At 38.9% G+C, this 25358-nt stretch overlaps 1 protein-coding gene across 12 annotated transcripts in view; it reads left to right on the top strand.

Moving 5' to 3' along the window:
- Nucleotides 1-25358, top strand: part of TCF4 (transcription factor 4) — a 344633-nt gene that overhangs the window by 46520 nt on the left and 272755 nt on the right. The window lies entirely within an intron of this gene.

The following is a 25358-nucleotide window of genomic DNA, read 5'->3' as shown; positions in this document are numbered from 1 at the left end:
AGAGGGCTTTGAAAGGATCCTAGTCCAGTAGGATAGGGACAATATCCCCGACTAGTGAGAAGATCTACAAGCATCAGCCAGACTTACCTGGGAGGGGGACTAGTAGATTTTACTTTCAGAACTACATTCAGTATGATTTGTGGCTGGGCTGAAAATCCCTCAAGAATACATTTCACATTGATTTTATTGTAGGCATCTGTGAGGCAAAGCAGAGGCAAATGATAGCACACTCATTTACCAGTGATGCAAATTGAAGGAGCGAGCGGCAACGAGATCACTCCTGACACCTTTGCCCTTTTTATTCTTGATTTGTACTAAAGACATATGTATGCACTCGAAATCCAGATGAAGGTCCACCATCAGGATAACCATCTCACCTGGGTGACTCACCACACACTTGAATTAAAATCTGTTTGTCCCTCCTGGCTGTGCAAGTCTCAGAGCAGCCTTGGAGGTAAAGTGGGGGCTGCTTGTAAAGGAGGAGCCTAGATGTCCAGAAACCTGTCCTGCAAGTGGCAAAATGCACACCAGCCCCTCCAAAAACAGCTTCTAAATTATGAAAAAAATTTAAATTCTTCCAAGATCTTTGGCCACTACAGGTAATATAAAGACCTACCTCTCAAAACACACGTATACACATGCACACCCCCACACACATTTTACTGTTTTATAAGAATGAGAATCTCCTATTATTAATAGCACATAATTCAAAAAGTTAGACAAAAGAGGAAGGAAACAGTTGAGAAAGGAAGGTAGTGGCCAGAATGTTAGAATGCTTGTTTTCAGTTTTTGCAAAAAATTGATACCATAATACTTGGCTTTTTCTTAAAGGCTTTCAAGTCAGAAGCTGGAAGTACTTTCAAAAGTATGATGGGTGACACAAAGCAAGTGCCCCTTGCCCACATTTAGTGAGTTGTATCAGCAATAAAACTCAAAATGTAGACTCCCCAGAATTTTAAAAGATCTTATTACTTGTATCCTCAGTCTTTGGAGATCTGTCTTGTGTTAATTGCAATATTATGACTCAAATACAGTGTAGGTCTTACATAGTGAGGGGAGCATTTTAATAACTATAAATTTTATATTTTCTGATGTTTGTGTCTGAGTAATTTTTTGTGTTGACTGCAGTTAAGCTTTTGCAAAGTCACTAGTTTTTGAAAGTCGTTCTATGTTTAGGGTGGCACTAGGTGACTGTAAGTATATCCACTTAAATTCTGTCCTTTTGGGGATGTGTTCCTACAGAGCTATGGTTTCACAGCCCGGAGCTGAAAACAGGTTTTAAGAGCTTACTGTTGCTCTGCTCCCTTGCCTCCCACACTCCTACTGTCGCTACATACAAACACGTTTTTGAATATTGGAAGAATTGAATTTCTAGAAGTTTCAAGAGTAATTCTTCTGTACTTCACAGTAGGGGAAAAAACGGACTTCTCAGTCATTTAAATGTTCTCCGAGGCCTTTGAAGATCATAATATGAGAAACATAACAAAATATTATGATTGATATTCCTTCCACCATGTATTTGCTAATGAAGGCTTTATAATTTTGAGGTCTAGGGACCACTTGAAACATGAATAATGAAAAATAATGCGACTTTAGCATTTTACATTGGGGCCAGGTTAGTCTGCTAAAAAGTATGAAGTACAGTTTTATGAAGAATGTGTCTTAGATTGAGAAAGTGGAAACAGAAAAAAAAAGCTTCACTGTGAGTCCTTTCATGGATTTACTGGTTTGTTCTCATTGGTCATGGGACCATTTCCAAGTGTAAAATATTACTTTCTTGAAATTACGGTAGATTCTATTATCAAAACCAAGTGCTTTTTTTGAAATAGCCATTTTCCTTCTGATTTTTAATGCTAAAACTCGTGTGATGCCTCCGCCTAGTAATTTGTTTAGCTCTCTTACCTATTAATTGGACCAAGGCGTAACTTTGTACACAGTATTCTGAACTTTTTTCTATTCCACGTTTTATTTCTGCTTCAAGTAGTGTGTGCCTTTTGCAAAAATGACATGATTTTGCTCTGTTTTAGAATTTGCCTTCAAGAAAAATATATTTTATTGCCACTTTTCTCAGTTGATCTAGTAGGGTTTACAAAAAATGTAAAGAATAAGAAAATTCATTTTTCGGGTTTGGTAATGATATAAGTTTTTCTTTCTTTCAGAAAAAAAGTATGTGCACTCCTTTTGTCTCTAATAGGGCCATTTTGAAAATTTATGCTTACATATTTCCTGTTGCTCAAATCTTAAGTAACAGAAGAATGGCCTCTACACTTTTTCCATTTTAGTGTAGAATGTGGATTCATTGTCGATGGCTAAGGTTTTTCTCACCTTGACAAGTTATGGCAGGACCTCATATCTTCATGTGCCGAGGCCAGCGTAAGAGTTTGCTAACTCCTGACTTAAATACCCCAGTAGAGATCACATTAAAGTTGAAAAACAGAGAGCTCCAGCCCTGAAATGCCCTATATTGAGACTATTTCTAGTGGATTAGTGGAGACACAGTGTGTCATGAACTGTGATCTCAGTGGTAGATTACAACCCTGTTGCTCGCCCAGTACGTCTTAGCTCTGGTGGAGTCCCTTCAGGGAGAGTTGGGGACACCGGGGAGGGAGTTTTCCCATCTGTACATACGGTGATGATAAGAATTCCTTGTGCACATTTGTTGTGAGAATGGATGAGACACACTAGCCTGGCATATAGTAAGTGCTCACTGTTAGTTTTTTTTTCCCCTACTCATTCTCTACTGTGTCATCATGTTTACATGATCACAGGAGTATAGTGGAATATAAAATAACATCGAGTTTTTTTCTTTTTCTAAGACTTAGTATTTTTTAGTGCAGTGTTAGGTTCACAGCAGAATTGAGCGGAAGGTACAGAGATTTCCCATAAACCCCCTGAACACACACAGGCACAGCCTCCCATGTTACCAGCATCACTTACCAGAGTGGTACATTTGTTACTGAGGATGCACTTACACCCATAATCACCCAAAGTCCTTAGTTTACATTAGGGTTCACTCTGGGGGTTGTATATTCTATGGGTTTGGACAAATGTATAATGGATCCATCATTGTAATATCATGCAGAGCATTTTCACTGTCCTAAAAATCCTCTGTGCTCCACATGTCCGCCCCGCTACCTTCCCTGCCAACAGACACTGATCTATGTATTTTCTCCATAGTTTCGGTTTTTTTTTTCCCCAGAAGGTCTTATAATTGGAATCTTACAGTATGTAGCCTTTTTATATTGGCTTCTTTCACTCAGTCATTCGCATTTAAGATTCATAACATGATGTTCTAAAAGCTATAGATATGATCGACTTCTCAATCTTGCAAAAGGGCTTTTTAAACTGAAATTTAAATTTCCTTGGAGAAGACTCGTGATGGACTTGACCAAAGAATACCAGGACTGTGGGAAGGAAATAAGACAACTCCTAACTTATAAGTCCCAACTCCTGCTTTTTTCAGACAGTGGGGGAAGCTGGGTGGATATTCTAGGGGTCAGAAATGGAAGCCTTCTCTTTCCTCGAGGAGGGAGGAGAGTGGGGAGCCACTGACCGGCGAGTGGGGAGTCCTAGAGTGTCTTGCCAAGTCTTCCATCCCCTGTGTAGATATACTGCCACTTCTTCAGTTATGTGTCCCCTGCCCAGTAAAGATCCACTGTGCTCTCAGTCTTCCTGGCACTTACCTGACCTGTTTCTTCTTCCTTTTATTGTGTGTCTCTGTCCTTGCCCTTTCCCCGCACTGTGTAAGTTTCATCACTGCATCCTCAGTGCCTGGCACAGCGTAGATGCCCAGCAAACATTTTGTTGAAAGAACAAAGGGACGAAGAAGGAAGGATGAGACATTGAAAAGTGGAGGAGGAAGGCAGAAATAAGGTGATGGAAAGTGTACTTGTAGACCTCCTTTGGGATATTGGGAAATTATTGGCACTGAAGGTCTTTTTATTAATGGTCATCCTTGGAAAAAAATTATGCTGTTCTTGTGCGTTGGAAGGTGCCTGGGCACTGTCTCATGGAAATTCATAATGTTTCTTTGTGAAAAAGTCCATAAGGGTTGGAGAAGTCCTAGGGAACTTGTCTTTGAAGATACTTTCTCATGAATTTCCAGCCCAGACTTAGAGCTTTCGGGGCCCAGGGCAGCTAGGTGATCTTGAGAGCAGCTGGAAGGGCTCTAATGGGGTCCAGCTGTGTGCCCAGAGAACGCACCTTCTCAGGAGAACATTAACTGGGTAGACCCCTGCCCTCCCTGGTTTCCTCTGGGCTTTATGGGTCCCCCTGGTCTGTTGCATTGATCTTGCATTTTCAGGTTTTATAGCAATTCTAAACATGTGAGGGTACATATTTGCTCTTTGATGTTCCCTTTGATAGAAGCCAGAGCGCTTTACCTGTGCCTGTGTTTAATAATGATGGGGGGTCGTGTGCCCTGCAGCAGTGCACTTCCTGGGGAGGCTGGCTTAGTGTGCACTCTTTTTTTTTTTTTTTTTTTTTTGAGCTTGTTGATGGGCAGACTTTAATCAGGGGTATTTCTTGCTTTATTTCTGAAAATGAAGTATATTAAAGGTAGACATGTTGTCCTGCTGGTGCTTGTGTTTTGTTTTTGTTTTGTTTTGTTTTTATCACTCCTTTTTCAATGTGCCACTTGATAGAAAAGAGGGCAGGATGGGAACCAACATCCAGGGGACAGAAATGGCCGTCCTTGTGTACCTAAGTGGTGGGTGTGGCTTTCTATCATTCCCCATATTTTGCCTTTATCTGAATCCCCATTAGAAGGCAGTTATTGTATCTCCATTTTACAGATGGGAAACTGAAGTCACTGAATTTTAGAGACATGCTCACTGGGGTTATTGTGTGGACAGAAGCTAAATTAGAATTCGGGATATGTGGCAAAGTACAAGGTGAGCCTGGAGCTTCTGTGGACTCTTTCAAGGATTAAGAGGACTGGTTGCCGTTTCTGAGAACTCAGAATATCTAAGTGGAGTCATAGGGCCTGAGGATGAGAAGCCCTTTGCTGGGACCACCCACTCTAAGCTGTCAGTGCCGCTTCTGCAAGCTCGCAGTGTGGGTGACCTCGCGGGGCTTGGTGTCTTTATTGTTTATAATCTAAACATGTCGCACTCATGAGAGAAGCAGGGTCATCTTCCTGTGCTTATGTCCAGCAGTACTTACCAGAGGCAGGCCACATTATGATTTTCTATCTTCGTTTGTTTTCAGCCTTCCTTGGCCACTAACTTCCAACAGAAATCAGCTCCTTTGTGTTCTCCCTTTAATTTGGCAAAGGTTGGTTTGCAAGGGGCAGGTAAAAGCCCCCTGAACAGCCTCTGAGAAGCTGGTGTGCTTAGCAGACGGCACCTGAGGTTTAGGGTCTGAAGTCTGGCTGTGGCATGTTGAGGAGGAGGATGTGATGGCGATGGTTACAAGGGCCTTCGTCCACCTTTAACCACATCATTAGAATTGATGATTGTTCATTGAAGACTCACTTCATAAAATGCAACCTAGGTGGTTCCTTTTTGAAAATAACACTGTGGGTCTAAAGTGGGTAAGACCTCGTATAGCTAAAAATGACCTTCTTCCCTGCGCTTCGTCCTAATTTCTTTCTGATTTGTTTGAATTTATTAATGGAGTACATCCCACTTTGAAGTCATTCATTGGGGGCAGACTCTATTTAAGCATTGAATGAGATAAAAATTCGGAGCGTTTTTATCCTAAGCAAGTTTTATCTTTTTGATAGTTGGTTTTGTATTTAATCAGGGAGTAGAAAAAAATGTTCTTTTCTAAAAAGGTATGCTCAATTATTTTCTCTGTGTTTGAATAAAATGATGATTGGTCATGGCTGTTGTTATCCGACTCAGCAATGTGTTTGTATTAGTTCAGGAGCGTTTTTTATTCTTCACAGCAGTGAACTCCAGTACACTGTGGAAAGTGGAACGTACCCAAGTGCAATTTATAATTTTTCTAGGTTTTATTGATGTCTTTCCCCATCCAGTGAGGACGAGAGTCATTTACATGCTCGGCAGGAGAGAGACAGACACTATTTGTTAACTTGTTGATGATTGGTTACAGAGAACTGATGAATATTAGCTCTGATATGTGACTGCTCACAAAATAGTAGTGGCCGTTTTGGTAGAAAAATTATCCTCATATGTTCATGTGTAATATATATGTACACACACACACACACACACACACACACACACGCAGAGGGATGAATGAGTGCATGTCTGTATTTCCAGCTGCATATACCAACACTGTGACTTGGAAAGCTTCATTCTATTTGCTACCTTTTGGGGCCTCATGAAGTAACTTTTATCTGTTCTCCTCCCTCCATTGTCTGTTTACTGAATCCTTTCTCCATGCCAACCATAGTGCTAAGTGCTGGAAACGGAGAGCTCAATAAGACACAGTCCCTGCCCTCAGGGTTGGAAGCAAATACTTATTATCCAACTTGATGGGTGTTACAAGAGACTTATATAGAAGATGCTCTGGTAGCCCGCCCGGAAAATACCTACTTTGCCTGTGAAATGCAGTCAGAAAGGCTTACCAGAGAATGTCACTTGCATTCTAGTGCTAGTTTCCTAGGTTGTCTGTTTCAAGAGGGCCCTTCTGTACATTTTTAGTTTTTATTAGTGATCATTTCTTCATGCTTCTGTCCCCAAATGTTTGCAGTTAATGCTGAACACTGATTTTCATGTGAGTACTGATTTTTAAGTGGGTATCTTTTCCATTTTCTTTCCCTCCTGGCTTTTAAGTATATTTTAAAAATATTTTTTATCCATTTTTATTCCTGCCACTTTAAAAAAACTTTCCAAGCAGTCACCTCCTGGCCTTCTTTTTCCCTTAACTACTCCCCCCTCCCAGGGCCACCTCCCTTTCTTTAGAGCCTCGGCACAATGCTATTCCTTTGCAGTCCAGCCATCTGCCTGTTTTAGCCTCTTCTTCACTCTCTCTGTTTCTTCTATATAGATTTCCCCATATGTCTGCTTCTTCCTTTATCCACAAGTCCAGACACTCCTCCATAGCTTTCTTACCACCCCATCCTGGTGTCCCGTCTGTTCATAAATAACTCTTTCATCCGCTTTGGATCCCCAGCCCCCACTCTTTCTAAAAAGAGTGTGCAAATAAACCTGACGTGCTCCGAGCCAAGATGTACAGCATAGTTGCGATTCAGAATAGGCTGCCTCCTTCCCATCACCTGTTTTTATCCCCCATTCTTCGTCGCTTGCCTTCTTTGTACATTTCTCAATAATTTTCGCTCAATTCTTGCATGGCGCTGGGTGAAAAGTTATTTAATGTCTCCAGGAGAAAGTTTTTGCCCCTTCCTTGCAGAAGGGTTTGGCCTCATCGGTTACTCAAGCTTTCTGTGCTGCCTGGCGGTTGCTATTCTTGGAGTTAGAGTTGCGTTTGAACCTTTTGTTCTTCCGAAATTAACGTAATATGTCAGAAACAGCAGTCTCCCCGCGGCCCTGGTGCTTGGCAACCTGAAATTCTCCAGATATGTTCTTTTGCAAGTCTGAGTTCTAGAATACGTGCACAAAAGGAGTGTCACGGAATAACCTGCAGAGATGGCAGTGTTGAGGGCTGTCCGATGTTCTAGATATTTAAAATGTCCCACGTCCTCCTCCTCACATCCTGTGCTAGTGACACTCTCTCCTCCCCCCCCATTCAAGAGTAAACATTGGCAATTTGCTTCGCCTTAGAAATGTGTTACTGTAACCATCGCAAAGTTGTTAGTGTTTTTCGTTCCTAGTGTCAGTGATAATTTTACTCACAGATTCCCTGCAGAGATTTAACTCAGCAGGAAGTAAATCGAGGTAAGATTGCCTTGAAAATTGATCTAAAAAACAGTAAATGCTAACTGTATTATTCCCTTTATTTAAAAAAGAAATCTGAGGTATAACTAAGTTGATTATGGGCTGTAAGTAGTGAGGGCTAATAATAAGATATGCCATGACTAGGACCTAATTCATTCTCTTTCACTCTCTCAAAGAAGTCAGGGATTAAAGTGATTCACACGGTATTTCGGTAAGGGTGAAATGCCATGGTTAAAAAACGAATGATGGAACTGTTTACTCCTGAGATGTTGAGAAAATCAAAACTCTGTAGCTCTCCTAGAGTCCTTAGGGAGCTAAATATTTTACCAGTAACAAAATCAAAAGTCTCTAAAGAATAAGGCATTTTGTTTTAAATGCCTCTCACTTCCTAAAGAGTTCTCTTTGTTTATATTCAAGGAAGAGGTTTGAACTGCAACAAGAGCATCAGAACCCCAGGAAAAAAAAGTGTAAAAAAAAGAAAAGATACTGAAAACCACAACAAACAACACATATTGCAGGGGTTTTGAGGGGGGAATTTAAAGTCAGTCAGTAATAAGGAAATGTGAATTTCTTGGGGAAAGTTAGGTCAGGGTCATTATTCTTTTAATGACACTGTTTCAGCCAGTTATGCTTAATAGTTTAGCTGTTGTTGAATGTCTGTGGATTCTGATAATTAAATATGCACAGATCCAAATCTGTGGCTTACACATAACTTTGCTTTTATGTTTTATCCAGTGCGAAGGTGAAGGTGGTCAAAAGGTACAAACTTCTAGTTATAAAATACATTAAGTCCTGGGGATGTACAGTACAGCTTGGTGACTATAGTTAATTATATTGTTTTGTTTATTTGAAAGTTGCCAAGAGAGTAAATCTTAACAATTCTCATTACAAGAAAAAAAACTTGTAACCATGTGAGATCCTAACTAGACGTATTGTGGTGATCATTTCACAATATATACACATATCGAATCATGATGTTGTACACCTGAAACTAATATAATGCTGTAAGTCAGTTATATCCCCAATTAAAAAAATGTGCTCTTGTAGCGCATCTCAGACTCAAGGAGATTAAAAATCACCAATCATTTAAGAACAGTTGTTGGTTATGAACAAGGTTCTAATTGCAGCTTATTTCCAGATTTATTGACTGTATACAGTGTATTATAAATACCAATAAGCTATCAACTAGATATGAATGGATTGGATTATGGTGATGGTTCTAAATCTGTGTAAGTAATACAAGAATGAAGCTCTGAATTTCTTTTTCATAAAGTGAGGTTGCTTTTCTTACCCATACCAGATTTCTTGCTCAAACATCAGATATCTAAAATCTTATTAATCACCGTCCTCCAAAGCGTTTATTCTTTAAGTGTTCACGGACTATCACGTATCTTACAGATCACAGAGAAAATACTTCTTTGCTCTGCGAGTTGTGGTAGGAGATGTAACAGTCTTTTGTGACAGATTTTTCACCTTCAGTCCTCTTGCTCGCCTAATGGGAATCAGATGGTCATACACTTTTGGGGTTTTTTGAAACAAGTTTCTAAAGATTCAGCTAAATAGTTTCAAGGTTACCTTCAAGCAAGTACAAATATCTCCTCTTACTCCTTCACGTTTTCTTCTAAATTGGCTCTGGTCTGCGGGAGCTTAATTAGTTCAGGCTCAGAGCTGTTGATTTACACCAAGGATGTGTCTATATGTAACATTTTTATAACAGAAAATACATTCTTGCCCTCATTTTGGCTTTTGTTTGTTTGCCGGTTTTAATTGGGTCTTGGCAATGGGAAATCATAGGGGAGGCCATTGTAACAATTTCTTAGGTTTTCAAGTTGGATTTACTTCTTCTTCCCCCAAAGACATCTTGTACAGTAACTTCTATATTTCATTCACTTAGTTTGTGTTTACTGAGTGCTGCTGATGAGCACGGCTTTGTGCTTGTAGAATGAAACAGATCTGGGAGACCCTGGGAGCCTTTAGTTCTAGCGTGTGGGTAGATTGAGCCTGGAGCAGGGTTCTTGACTTGGGGTTCATGGAGGGAGAGGTCCCTAAATGTATATGTCCGTCTTTGTATTTCGGGGAGAGTGTCTGTGGAGTTCCTCAGGTTCTTAAGAAGATTCAGCAACCCAACAACGGTTAAATCACATGCCAGAGAAGAATTACCAGGATACAGTTTAGGGTTAGATCTGGCTCCAAACTTGGCCTTTTGTTCGTAATTACTCTGAAAGTCTCAGAACAACTCAGAGCAGTGAAAAAGGCACAGGGATTCACAAAGCCTTTTCCCTGGCTCACTTCAGAGGTTTTAGATTGAAAATCCCTAAGCCCTCTGCAGAAATAGGATCTTTCCTTGGGCCTTCCGTAGACAAAGAATTACCCAAGACTAGTCTTAACCTACACTGTGATGGAAGTGAAATGAGTGCCCAGCAGAAGGAAGAAGAGCCTTTAAGACCAGTCAGATGCCTTGTTCGATGGACAGGTGGGATGTGTGTCTCCCTCCCCAGCACTGAGGCGTGTTTCTTTCCTCTTTGTGGTTCTGTAGACACATTGTTGAGTCCACTGGAACTTGAAAGATAGAAAAAGGCTACTGATGACACACAAGAGTATTGTATGGCCAGTTGACAAAAATGTCTGTCATGGTGTTATGAAGGATACATGATGTTAATGCTAAAATCTAAGACACACAAATCGCGGAACTGAGCCCTTTGGGTCAAGACTCACGGTACTGGCTTCACTGTACCTTCCAGGAAGTGAGTTTGCACTTCCTGATAATAATGACCATCGGCTCTTTTTCTCTTTTCTCATTTCTCATTCTTCCTCGTTGCAGAGAGAAGCTCACGCAGACTGCTGGTTCCACACCTGGGGCAAAGCAGAAATGAACTGAGTTACTCCATTTCTGTCTAAATGAGGGTTGTTTACTACACGTATGAGCTTTGGGCCAGTGGTCTGGGAATTGGGCTCATTGTTAATCTAACTGCTTTTTAGCCTTTTAATCATGTATTTTAATAGGGAGGTAAGGAGAGGGTAGGGGCCTCATTGGCCTCTGGTGCCAAAGACAGATGGTTTGAAACTCAATTCTTCGTGACTTAATGAAGTTATTTAACATCACCATGTCTAATTTTCTAATCTATAAAATGGGGTTAATTGTATATATTTTGCAGGGTTGTATTGGAGATTAAGTAAGATAATGCATTTCAGATTTCTACCATAAATAAAGCCCTCAAATCTACTCTTCCCTATTATTAAAAAAGCAAAGTAAAATTGAGAAATCAGGAGTTTCACCTACTTGGTCTTTAATTTATAATGTGGTATTTCTCCAGTATGGGCAGAAGGAGCTTTTTCTTTATAGAGGGTCATTGACCCTCAGGAAAAAATCAATCAATCAAGCGTTACATGGAAGTAAAAGGCAATGTCATTTCATTAAGCGGGTTTAAAAAAAATGTTTTTTAAGTAGAGATTTAAAATGTCAACTCACTTGATTTGGAATCGATAAGAACGTGTACAGTTTTATATAGACAACACAAGAGCTATTTAAAACTATTCCTAAATCTGGCATAATTTTTTTTGAAAGCTGGCCTTATAGCACAGGAGGAAGAGAGAATAAGCAGGTGGGGGAGGGAGGTGGCAAGACATCTAAAAGAAAGGTGGAGACAAACACACCGAAAAGTAGGAAGGGAGAGATGGAGGGAGACTCAGAAAGAAAGAAGAGAAAGGAGGGCCAGAGAAAGGGGGAAGGAGATGGGCTGGAAAAGTTCTGAAGCCTTAATTAACTGATCTTGTCACACACAGCTGTTCATTTGAGTTGTGGGCCTCAGAGAATTATTCCTTTTTGTCACTCTCTTTTGAAATGTTAATTAGATAATTGACCATTGTTCACAGTTCTTTGGTTACTTTTTCTTCTTCAACTTTTAGAGACCAGTCCTTGAATGGGACACTGGGAGCAGCACAGCAGATGGGACATTATTCTGTGGCCTATAGTTGCCAAATGACCAGCACAGTAGCGCTTGGGGTCTATGAAACCCAGCTGGGTGCCAGGCCTGGCCTCGGGTGGTTAGCGCACTCACTGTGATGGTCCTTCATCAGTAGGCTTTTATTTTGTAATGGCGAAGGGGCCTGCCTTTTAATTTTATACAGATTGATCAGATCTACTCTAATCCATAACGAGTCTTCTTGACCACAGAAAGCTCACTTGAAGAATATCTACAAATAATTAGCGGGACATCTTTGATTTCCCATGAAAAACCATCGCAAGCGTAATGGTGGAAGAAAATGTCACACTTCCACTTCTGCCTGACTTAACTTATAGTTGTTTTTGTTTCACAAAAAATTGATTTGGATAATGTACATGAAAGCTTCTTGGAGAATGTTATACAGCACAAATATAACATTTGATTTTATTCTGACTCCAGGCAGTTACTGACAAATACCAAGTAGTGGCAATGTATCTATTGGTGAATCTTGCAGAAAAATCATGTCCTTGACCAACAGGACATGATGCAATAGAAGAGATGCTTGTTTTATATATTTTACCAAGAGGCTTAAGCATTTTTTTTAAAGCATTTTTCTTTTATATACTCAGTCTGATATCACGGAACCTCAGTGATGTCTTTTCACTCCGTAGAGGCAGCAAAGTAACAAGCCCGATCTTTTCCATGTAATCATTAAAAATTATTAAACTGGCTATTATAAAGATTGACTTCAATGATGTATTTTCAATTTTCAATGAAAATTTTTTTTTGCTAATACTGTTTATTTTTATTTTGTTTTTTTGTTTTTGTTTTTTGTTTTGTTTTGTTTTTAACATTTTTTTATTGAGTAATAGTCAGTTCAATGAAACATTTTAGGTGTAAATTTTCAGAAGCTTCATGCAAATAATCCACCTTAGTTATGGTCCTGCAATGGTTGGAATATCGATGGTATTTGTCGTTTTAAATGTAGGTACACTAGAAGTTTCTTTGTAAATATCACAGAAAAATTCTTTCCCTTGAGGCTGTTTTTCAGAGGAAAAAAACCACAGTTTTTCTTTTTTATAAAGGTGATGCATGTACATTGTAGAACAGTTTATGAACAACGAGAAATAAAAAGGTGAAAATAAAGTTTCTTTTAATAGTTAACCATTATGGTGGTGGACTGTATTGCCCTGGTGGTCATTAGGTATACACACACACAATTTTAAGTATGTATACAATTTTAGATTATTTAGATAAACTTTTATTTATGGTTATATAATCTTTTCATTTTCATATTTTTATATGTGCTTTTTTAATTGATTATTTTTGTTAGAGATACATGTATTTTACTGTTTCTTAGATTTATTTAACTGTTTTAGCTCTGTTGTTTTCTAATTTATTCATTTATTTTTTAAACTTTATTATTCTTTTGGTTTTCTTGGGCCTCTTGTGTAGAAGTCATTTTCCTTGAGTCAGCTTTTTAATTAGATGATTTCACTCTTTTTGTTTCCTGGATTATGAATTTGTGTCAGATTATAAATTTGGCTGCATCCCATGGTTTGCTGATGTGTAATACTCTTGTTGTTCGTAGTTTCTGAATAGTTCTTGTTAATAGTTTTGTTACCCTCTTAATGCAAGAGCTAATTGGGAATGCTGTTTACATTTCTAAGAAATTACCATCTTTCCTTTTTAAAATGTTCATAACTGACTTCTGGGTTTATTGCAGTGTGGTCAGTAGAGAAATGGTATAGCTTCTGCTTCTTAAAATTTACTACACTCTGTGTGTGTCTTAATAATAGATGACTTGGGGAATTTTTCAATAAATACTGTTCTCTGTAGTGGGTATTTTAGTTTGCTTTTTAATTTTTAATTTTTTAAAATTTTACTTACCTTGTGGTCCTAGGAAGATGTGTTAAATTCTTCCACCAAAATGTTTGTCCTTTTTCATGTCCTTTTTCATGCCTAATGATTCATGATGGCTGTGCATTTATTGGAGAGTGTATTTCTGTCTTTAATCTTCATTACTCCCTCTTTTCATTATTATTATCACTTTGTTCGTTTTCTTCCTGTTCTAAGAGAACTTGTAAAGTTTGTCATCTACATCCTAACATATTTTCTACAATTTTATGCAGATTTTCATTTTGTCAGCACATTTTTACTTTTTTTATGGTGTTTCTTATAAAATCCATCTTCTTTTACATCTCATCCTGAATCTTTTGTCTTGGCATCTATTTTATAGAGATACTCTACTTTATATAACCATCAAAGGTAATGTTTTCCAAAATTTACTTTAGTGTTTGTAGGCTGAAAGGGTTTTCAGAGTCTGGTTTCCCTGGGAATCATGAGAGCATATCTACCTGTATTTTAATTTGTAGTTTTTTTTCCTCCTCCTCAAGACACTTTTTTTTTTGAAGTCACACTCGAGCAAACTCCAAACCCACCCTTCTATAATCTTCGTGATGCTGGAGCAAGCTAGACTGAGGCTTTTCCAGCTGTCCTTCATGTTAGCTTCTGCCAATAGGAGGCGCTAGAGGAAGATAGGCAAGGTAGTGGAGCGAAAACGGACTTGGTACTTCCTGCTCTTGTCATCAGCATTCTGACAGCCTCAGTTGTTTCCCGGTTTTGTTTTTTCCCCTACATTCCTAGAATCAGCCTGCTCATGCTTTCTCCTCCTTGCCTTTCCTCTGAGCTTCTAGGCTCTAACAGCCCAACCACTTCCCTTTGTTTCCACAGCCCTGGGGGTGGTAGCCGTGTCCATTGGACCATTCTCGGATACCTCTTAATTTTATACCCAAGAACCGCGGGTCAAGTGTTAAGCTGTTCAGCCATGCTGCTCTTCCACTAGTTAGCCTTCTAGAAACTTCCTTAGAAATAAGACTTTAGAAAGACGATGTTAATGGCCTGATGCCTCTTACCTTAGGAGAGTTTTCTATCTCGATGTTTATTGTCATAAACTGTATTGTGTCTCATGACTGCTGTGTATGTTACACTTTCTCGAGGGTGAGAGAATTATTAACATAACCTGAATCTTTTAGGGCAGTGGTGGATGGCTTAGCCAAAGGCACATGGCCTTCATCAGTGAACTCTCAATGGGGAAGCTGGACAAAGAAAGTAGAGATGAGAGTTAGCCTGCAATTCTGGTGTGGTTTTCTTGAAGGATAGGGTAGGAAGGAGACACATGGGAGAAAGGATGTATTATGTTAGAAAATTTGACTTAGCGTGTACCCTTTTCTCTTGGTGTTGCAAAGCAGTAAATAGGCTTATTGGCGGCGATGTTTAAGGTCATTGCAGTGCAGCAAATGTAAATCCAAACTGTTCTTCTTTACTAGAAGCTGGGCGATAACATTTACATAACATGCTTTTAAGGTAATGAGTTAAGTTCATTATTTCTTTATTACTGTAACTGTTTCAAGAAAGTTATTTCCGTACTAAAAATACTCTTCTGCTCGAATCTGATTTGTCATAATTTTTGCATGACGTTATAATCTATTGTTAGGAAATGATAATTCCATTTATTTTTGTTTCATGGGGAAAATTGTTAACCAGCTGTTTCAGTCTCTCCAAAGAACCTGGCTTCCAGAATTCCTAGTGAGGAGCAATGCTGATTGATAGGAATGCCACCATTTTTCTGACCCCCTCTGCCTTGTCGCTGTGACATAGTGCAGAAGCCAAGTAAGAAATCCGGGCAAAGGAAAAGATACCAAGGCCTAGATATTTCACAGACTGGGTAATTAGACTGAACTGTGAAGAACAGACTGAATGAAGAAGTGTCACAAATCTATCGTGATTTAAGGAGCACCAGAGATTTGATTTCAAAATGAAATCGTTTTTTATGGTTAATTAGTAATAGGAATAAAACTCGGAGCAATCTCTGAAAATCATATGATGATTCAGATGGAATGAACGGGAGAAGATCAGAGGTTATTCTCCTTAACTCCCCTATTGCTTTTCCTGAATGATCAGATTTTCTTCAACCAAGTCTTAGCTCCTAACTAAAGCTGCGTGTTCCGGTTCAGAACGTGCCCCTTCATTTAGCAGTGCACAGAATATGATTTTCAGGGGGGAACAAATGTAACTCAGTCAGCTTTGCGTGGTTTACATAATGTGATAGTCTCGTATTTACTATGTGGTTAACAAGAAGTAACTGTTACCAACAAAAATCAGAGAATTTAAAAACAACGAACGTTTTGCTTGAGAGCCTCTGTTTAGCTGTGTATAAATACATATAGACATCTATAAACATCATTGATCCTCCTCATATGCCCATGCCACAGACATGTGGATGTGGGATGGTGCTTGTTTTTATAGATACAAGTCTCTATTTATATAGCTGAAGAAGTGAAACATAACTGCTTTTTATTTCAGCGTCTCGGTGCATTTATAGACAAGCCTTATTTTACAGCACTTTATCAATGCCAGGATGATTAGATATTACGAAGGATTTGATCTTCTGAAGGTCAGACTTTTTGACAGGGTCTGTTAATCCCCAGAGACATTCCTGTGATATCAGTGCCCTTGCTCACCCTGACTAGAGAATCTCTAGGAAAAACTCATTCTTTGGTGGAAATAAAATTTTGCTTTGGGTAACTTGATAGAGTTGAGTTATTCATTTATGACGTTGCTTTCAATTGTGTGTGTGTGTACGTGTGTGTGTGTTGGGGGGGATCTTTAGGAGATGGAGGGAGCAGAGATTAGAAGATTCTTACGAGCACTAAAGAGAATGTTCGATCCCCTGGTGAAGTGGAGAGGGAGAAGATGAAGCCCTTAATTTCATTCTTTTTGGAATCATTTAGTAACCAGACTCCATACTTTCTGTAGGCTATTTTAAACACCTCGCTTTTGTAGTCGGGAAATAGACACCTACTTGGATTTTCTCAGGTTCAATATTTAAGGCATCAGGGTTGGGGGGGAGGCTTGCTGTGAGTTAACCGTGGAGGAGACATGGGTTCGAAGCCAGAAAAGTCCAGGAAGAATGTGAAGGCCCTGGAACGTCTCAGGTCAGCAGATGAATGGAAACAGCAGATGTACTGGTGGCACCGTCCTGCCTCAGGGCTCGTCATTTCTCTGTATTATGAATTTATAAAGCTGAGATTTTTTTTTTAGGCTCTGAAATAATACGTGTTTTTACAGGGCTCAGATTTGCTCAGGTCCCTCAGAGATGATTCAAATTCCCTGATTTGACATAGCAAGCTAAGGGAATTGAGACAGTTGGAGTAGTGGTTTCTCAGCATTCGAGCGCATCCTAATTTTTCAAGATTTAAGATCTTGTTGGGACTCTGAGTCAGCTGATAATGCTGCTCATGTAATTTACTGTCATAGTCTCTTATTTCGACCCTCCCTCTCCCCCCTTGTGCTGAATATTGTTAGTGCTCTGACAAGTACTGTTCTAATAACAACGTGATGAGTTGAGATGGAACGTCTGCTTTCCCTTGTCTGGCATGTTTGGATGCATGTAAATGTGTAATAATACCATGAGCTAAATTTTCATTTCAAGAAGTTATAGTGACATTTCTACTTATTAAAATGTGAAATAACTGGGAGAATACAGAAAATAAACCTGCAAGTTGGGAACCCTGACACATTTCTTTATTCTCTCAAATTTTACGCCCTGAGATTTACAGCAAAAGGTCCTCTAATGGCTATTACACACTTTTTATGTTACCAGATGAAATTTTGAGTTTTGTCCATGTGCTTACGTGTTTATTCACCAAGTTTCCTCTTCTGATGCTCGTCACCCCGGTCCCTGCTTGGTGTTTCTCCAGCTGCTCCTCCACGCCTCCTGTCCATCCTGTTCGCCACTCCAAGAGGCCAACCTCTAACAGTTGCAAGATCTGACTCTTCTCAGTCTTCTGGTTGGGTTCAGCCAATGAGAAGCTTTATCTTTCTCTTCAGTTTGATTATAAACTTCCCCCCCCCCCCAATGACAGTGTATTGTTTTAGATTTAGGTCAGATTAAACTAACATTCTGTGAGTATTTGATGTGAACCAGTTTCTGTGCTTTGAGACATGTTATTAAGCAAAAAACTTCAAGCAGACTTTATTTATCCCATTTAAAAGCCAGGAATACTGAGGCTGAAATTAAATGTTTGGTTTTAGGTAAGAGAAATGGGAAACAGAAGCCCGTCTCACCCAACCTCACACCCCGCAGCCTTTTCCCATGGACAACTCTACTTCCGTGATCCATCACTGCATTTCAGCTGTTACACGCCCCAGTGCAGTGTGTCTTTTTACATGCACACAAGCGCGCGTGCGCGCCCGCACACACACACACACACACACACACACACACACCACTATTGTATGGAAATTTCCCTTAAAGCCGCAAGATCTTTAATAATCAAGCCTAATTTGCTAGTCTTCCCTTTGTTGTCTTTACCCTCCCACTTCCTGGGAGAAGGTGTGTTCGCCAAGAGTCTTTCTCCCTTTTTCTCCTGAATGACCAAGCCCCTGTTCTTTCCTCATTCTTCAGAATTTAAATATGCTCAAGTCTTTCCTGTCTTCGAACTTAAACACACACACACACACACACACACACACACACACACACACACACATTTTGAGACTAACCTCCAGCCTCTTTTTGTTCTTTCCCTTACACAACCAAGTTTCCTCCCATCACACTCTCTCGGTGATGTGCTCTGGTCAGCTTTTTGCCCAAAGCTCCACACTACAGCTGCAGGGCCAGGTCAAGTGGACATACTTTGGTCTTTTGACCACTTGACCTCTCCGAAGCCTTGGACTCTGGACCACATCCTTCTTGCTTAACTCTACTGTCTTTCAAAGCTCACCTAAGGTCCACCTCTTCTGGGGAGCTTTTCTTAATGCTCACCTAATTCAGCTGCCTGTCCGGTGTACCTCCTTGTCCTCCGGGGCCTGTGTTGTAATAGTCATCACACCTGCCGGGGGGCTTCGTGCTGCTGATTGACCTGTAGTTTTCCCGTGAGTTTTATTCTCAGTGTTCTCTTCCTGCCTGGGACTGTCTCACTCCCCCCCCCCCCCCGCCCCATCCGTTTGCCTGTAGGTCCTTTAACTCAGCTCTTGTTATTTGCTATTCTTTACATTAAGCGTCGGGAATACGGGATCAAATAGGAAATAACTGTCTTCATGGGGTTTCCAGTCTGCCTCTTAATTTAGGCAGATTTTTCATCTTACTGAGGTTGTTCTCATCCTTAAAAACATAATATTTATAGTAATCTATAAGACAGAAAGGATCAAATGAGCATGCTTATTAATTGGTTAGCCTTGTACCTAGCACATAATTAATATTCATTCATTAATGTTACAAGTTAATATTAATAATAATAAACCTCACATTGTATTTGCACTGTGTGTTTGTCAGATAATATGTGAATTATAATAATAGACACAAATTGTGCTGTTCTACAAATTCTGTAAATAAAATGTAATTATTACATATCAGTTGCTTTGTGCATCAATATATTTTTATATTTAGCCCTTTTACAAAATCATGGTTATCTTTTCTTTTGTTCACTTGCTGCTTTTTGCTTACAGAAAAGCTTTAGCCTGTTAAAAAATTGGTCTTAAGGCTGCCTGGTGCCAAGTTCACCCTGGAAGAGGCTTCCATTGTAATGGACCTTTTGAGAACCAGTTTTATAGTGAGATATCAGCAGCTAGAGATTTCTTTAAAAGTTTTCTCTTTAGTGATTCATTTGGATTAAGTGTCATCACTTTCTCATCTTCACTAGATGAATTTTCGGGTCTTCTTGCTGGCCATGGTGAATACTGAACAGCTTGGTGGTGTTTGTGATTGTTCTGGGCGGGCATGCGTGTGTGTTCTTTTCCAGACATGTGCTCAGTAATCAGGAAGTAAACATGGAGACCCTATGGCTGGGTGCCATGATACTCCTGAGCATTGTCACCACAGGATGCCATCAATATAGTTATGGAGAATGTCTGTATTCACAAATTTAGTACCATTCAGAGAACATTAGCAAAAGGGAAAAGATACAGTAGAAATCTGAGGGGAGATGAAGATAGGGGAGAAAACCGGTGTTTGAAGAATGATCTTTGATCTTTCAGGGGAGAAATACATATCAAGAGCTTATCTATTCAGAAGAATTTACATGCAAAGCAAATGAAGAACATAGATCTTACTTATCTTTGTAGATTATAGTTTGGTCTTGGATAAAGGGAAAGCCAGACATCTATACAAGGGGATTTACATGTTTATGCTAACTCAGTTAGCATTAACAGGGTCTACCAGTGATGCTGGCTGCCTGGCCTCAAACATTCACACATACGTATTTTCAAAGACAACAAAAAGATTCTCGAGAATGTTATATAAAGAAGAGGGAGAATTACCAAATGTGTGGCTCCGTTTTAAAATTTTTAAAAATATTTGTGTTTTGAAATGTTACTTCAGGAATAACTAGCTTTTTTTTTTTTAACTAAGAGAAAGCAAAATTATATCTTATAGCTATTAAAGCTTATTGCATTTTCCAGATTTATAGTTGGAAGTCAGGAAGATTTTCTTTAACAAACTGAAGAATGCATTTGTAGTCTAAATGGTAGCTCTGAGAGGAGTTAGATATTTATGGAAAAAATTATAAGAAGCAACGTGCATTAATTTTTTTTTTTTCAGAAATAAATACTGGTTAGGAAAGTAAGACTCTTTCAGTATTTGGTAATGCATATTCTGACTCATTCACACAGACATTGTGGTACCTAAAGTGTCACACAATCGGACATTTATATGGAGATGCGCTATTGATGTTAAAAAAAAAAAAAGGCTGAGGGCTGGGAAGGATAAGGAATGAGTACAATATTTAAAAAATGAGCTCTTTGTCTTCTGTCTTTCATCATGCCTCGATCTCAGAGAGGTTTTGTCCAGTGAGAATAAAGACCCGATGGGAATTACCCAGGAATCACCCACCAGTAAAAGGGCTGGTTTGACTTCAGTGAGCAAGGGTGGGACCAGAAGTCTGCAACAGTCAGTGGTGCTTTTTTCTCCCGTTCATGCCAGGTGAACATTTGTATACGCAGGATGCTGACTCACTGGGGGCATCACAGTCTAGTTGGAAGTCCAAAAGGTGATGCCTCTTTGTCCTCTAATAGGGGTTTTTATTTGATATGAGAGCAGCAGTTAGAGCCTGTGGGTTTGTCACGAGTTACTGGCCTGATGCTCAAGGCCAGTGGCCTTTCTTCACTACGGTTTTGCTCATTATACTCACTTCTACTCAAGCACCTACTTGAAATCTTCTTAGTTGTTCACAGATTTGCCAGTACTTCCTCTAGACATGAACTTTTCTCATTTCTGAACTTTTATATTATTTATTAGTCTAACTCTTAGGACGCATTGCATTTTCCATGCCTTTTAATTACTGTTGTTATTATTTGGAAAAATGTCAAATATGTATAAAGAGGATAGTAAAATAAACTCCCATGTCTCCACTATACAGCTTGGACAGTTATCAGTGTTCTGCTGCTTCTCAGTCACCTGTGCATCATGCTCCCCACCCCTATTTGAATTTAATTAATTTTGAATAATAGTTTATGAGACCCTTAAAGTCAGGGACTATATATCTCTATATATATACACACACATACAAACATACACATGCGTATCTAAACTTAATTTTTTTTCTGATTGAGACTATAATATATCCTCGCTGTGTAGATATAAGTACTTGTCCTCATTTGCAAAGATATTAGGATCGTTTCCTTGGGAATTATTAGGTGAAAGGCTTTTTACATATCTTGCCAAATTGCTGTCCAGGAACACTGTGCCAATTTGTATTATTTTTATCTTACTAACTTGGTAGCAGAAAAATGGTGCCTGATTGTGTTCTTTTTAAAATTGGTATTTTCTGGATTATTAATGACGTTGGACATTTTTCATGTCCATGATTCTTATTTCATGTGCTAAATAAGGTATTATCTGAAATTGCAGTGAATGGTACATGCCATTTAATTTAGGTCCAAATCTCATGCTTTGCAGCGATGATCAATTATTTTTTAGTATTTCACAAATTAGCTTTTGCTGTCTTTGGAACCAGAATGTCTGCCTAAGTGCAAATTACGTTAGTTGAGAGTTAGTCTTATTTTGCTTTTTGAGTATTCCTTTGCAAAGCTGTTGCTCTATATTTTCTTCCTTTACATCATATAAGTTTATTGAGAAATATATTTGTCTGGAATTATTTAGTTTAGGTAAAAATTCTTTGTCTAAGAAATATACTCTCAGGCCTAAATACATTTTTTTAAAGTTTTGAAAAAAATTACTTAGGTAAAAGTTTTGAATCACTCATTGTATTTGACTGAATTTATAGTGTATTTAACCTTCTGGAATGAGTTTAGAACTCTGTTTTTAAGGTGCTTAGTGCAATTTGTATATGCAGTAAAATAAAAGTTGCCGTTTTCACAAGTGAGCTTTTCAGTGGTAAGGCTGCTCTTTTGCTGTGTGAAATTTCCGAACTCCAGCATAGGGGTTGAATGAAAACATTTACATTAATATACTAGCGTAGGTAAATATTTTCAGTTTTAGAAAAAAAGCAGAGAATGCTTTTTACTGTTGGAGTTGCTTTATTGCCTATATCTAGGTTGTAAATCCACAAGTAAAACCAGCATTTTATTAAAATCTCCTGCCCTTCGTTACTTCTCATCAAATTGTACTTTGCTGAACTACGTTCAGATATGTCGAAAAATAATTTACTGCATCGTGTTGAAAAATATTAAAAGTATATGTGTTGTGTAGAGGGAACACTCAAAACAGAGCTACCCAGACATCAACAGGATATCATTACCCCAAAGAAATGACGACAGTTTGCCAGCCTGATGCGTAGAGGAAGGAAATTTACAAACATCTCCAAGAGAGGCATGTTGAGCGGTTGAAGGAAATGAGGCACGTCCTGCTTTTATTGTGCTTATTGGAGTGGGATTCCCAGAAGACTGAACAAGGCTGTCCTGAGACCTCTGTTTGGCAAGGATCTTTGTTGACTCATATTTTATTTTTGTTTCAGTAAAGGTCTGCTATTGTTCAGGTTTCTAATGTAGCTTATAAACACGCAGCCAATTTCATTTCCCCTTCTATTGACTGATGTATACAAATAACTGAAAAATCTACCGTCATCATTAACTCATGCTCTGTTTCCATGGAGCAAAGAAGACTAACAGTAAAGTCTCCTTAACAGAAAGGTTCTTTAAATGGAGATCCCAGTTCATGAACTTTCAAAGTTGTATTTTAGAGTTTTATTCGCCAGATATGTTGGGGGAATTTATTACTTCCTATTCCTATGGGAGAGGAAAGGGGAGGTAAATATTTACTCTACTTGTATTTAGAAAGCCTAGTTTTTGATCCAGAAGTTTGATCTATTGACTTCTGAATCCTCTGCTTAGAAGTTGAATCACTGGACATTTTATGTCTGAGACCAGTTAGAAAGACTCCCAGTTTGAAATGCCTGGTCTAGAATAAGGAATTCGTGTAATGCTTTGAAGTTTTTAAAAAAATTTCTGTCAAGTTGTACACCTATACATGAGAAAGTAATGAGAAAGGGTATAAACATTTTTGCTTTTTTAAGCTCAGAATTTTTTTATTGTTGTAACTATCAAAATACCTAAGAGTGTCATAACTCTCTAGACAGAGAAATACCGGAAGGGAGACCTCCTTTGGTCTTCTGCTGTGATTCAGTCTGAGGGGCAAACTGAGGGCTGGATCTGGAGTTCTAGGCTATGAATTTGTACCCTTCAGTCTGAGTCAGAAGTTGTGGTCACTGTCAGTCTCGGTCATTGAGTGACCGCAGCGAGGGGAGACCTGGGTTTTGCTGAGCAGAAATTTAAAGGAGACAAACATGAAAGGGAAAAGCAGTGTGAAAAAAGTGGAAAGATAATGCTGATTAAAAATCTGGTTTTGCTTTCATTTCTCTTAGTTATTCCTTAAGATGATTGCTTTAGATATTTTTTTCCCAGTCATTTTAATGTGTGAAAAATTCCAAAGAAAATTATTTTCAACCCTTCAAAGGTAATTTTCAGAGTGAAGATAGGGACGGATCACCAAAGGAATTTCCCTGGCAGGAGTCCTAACATTTTAACTTCCCATGGTTTTTTCATCCCCTTTTCCTTTTATTTTTGGCTCAGAACCCCAGGAATGTCTGACTTAAAGGAATTCCTGCAGGAGCAGGTTTGGAGGATATTTAAGGGTCTAGAGGTGCTTCTGAGGCAGGATTTTGAGGAATGATGTTCTCTGAGAGATAACCCTCTATTGTCCTAGTGCAGAGAGGCTGAGGATTTGGGGGCAGTCATTTTGGACGTCACATTGAGCCATTAGAGCTTTGCCCCGATGACCTCGGTTGCCTTTAAATATTTGTTAGAGATGGTTATTTTCTCAGTGTTCTAGTTTTCTAGAAGAACTTAGTTTGGTTTGTAATTCTGAGGGTTTCTTTTACACACTCTACTGTCAGGAAAATACCAAATATTTTCTGACTAGTTTTCTGCACAGTGGATTAAGGCTGAAAAAATAAATGGTGGTACCAGCATGTGAACTGGGTGTGTGTGGGGGCGATGGTGGTGGGGGCAGGCGTGTGTGCAAGGGTATGCACGCGTCTATAACACTTGTGTGTTCTTTGTTGCTACACCTGCTTGCTTTTAGGTAACTATGGTTTTAGCAGAGAATAATTTAGATAGTATCAAGGCTTTGGATGTCTTAGTCCTGCAGCAATATGAGTTAAAAATCTGTCCTATGTGTAATGTTACTTTGGGAAACCCATGATACATGGAGATAGTAAGTTGACAGGCAATTCTTAATGTTACTTGCATACTTACAGAAATCAGACAAAGGGTAGATCTATATTTTGATTTCAATTCATCTAATTTTTGGTGTGAAATTTATCAACAATTTATCGAACACAGAAACGGAGTAGTTTTCCTGTTTAGAGTATATTAAAGTTTAACCACATACAGAGTCTTCCTACAATTTTTGAGAGAATGTTTACTTTAACCCTTACTTCAGATCATCTGTTTTAACAGTTAATCAAAATACAATTTCAGTTTTGTTTGGATTTTTTTAAAGTCAGCACATCGTTTTTTGAAAATAAGCACTTCTTACTTTTAAATACCCCTATAAGCATATTTCTTGTAGGGATTATGAAATGAAGATTTTTGTAGCACCTAGCATGTTTGCAATTTTGTTATTTGCAGTTTGCTATTAAGTGTTGCCAGGAATAAAGGGGCAAGGGCAGCCACAGTGTTTACTGTGCAGACTTCTGGCATTTCAGAATGAAAGAGTAAGTTAAGTGGAAGCTGGGAAGGGTGGGCTTTCCAAACCATGGACCCTGGCTTTAATTCTCAGCTCTTTTACTTACTTCCTGGAACCTGGAGCAACACAGTTACATGATTTCTCCATAAGTGAGGATAATACGAGTACCTACTTCATCAGGTTACGAGAATGAAAGGAGCTGAGACATCTGAAGCTTTTAGAACAGTGTTTAGCTCATAGGAACTGCTCAACAAGTTATTTTCAAGCCCCTAGCATCATCTATTTCAGAGAGGAAAGATGTAACGGGGCAGTCCCTCAGTTATCATTGGAAATAATAATTGCATTAGAAAATCCAGCAAAATATTGACATTCAGAAATCATTCTCAGAAGTGGTTGCAGTGG

This window comes from Camelus ferus, chromosome 30, assembly GCF_009834535.1.
Source record: "Camelus ferus isolate YT-003-E chromosome 30, BCGSAC_Cfer_1.0, whole genome shotgun sequence".
Classification (NCBI taxonomy): domain Eukaryota; kingdom Metazoa; phylum Chordata; class Mammalia; order Artiodactyla; family Camelidae; genus Camelus; species Camelus ferus.
This window is presented reverse-complemented; position numbering and strand designations above follow the sequence as displayed.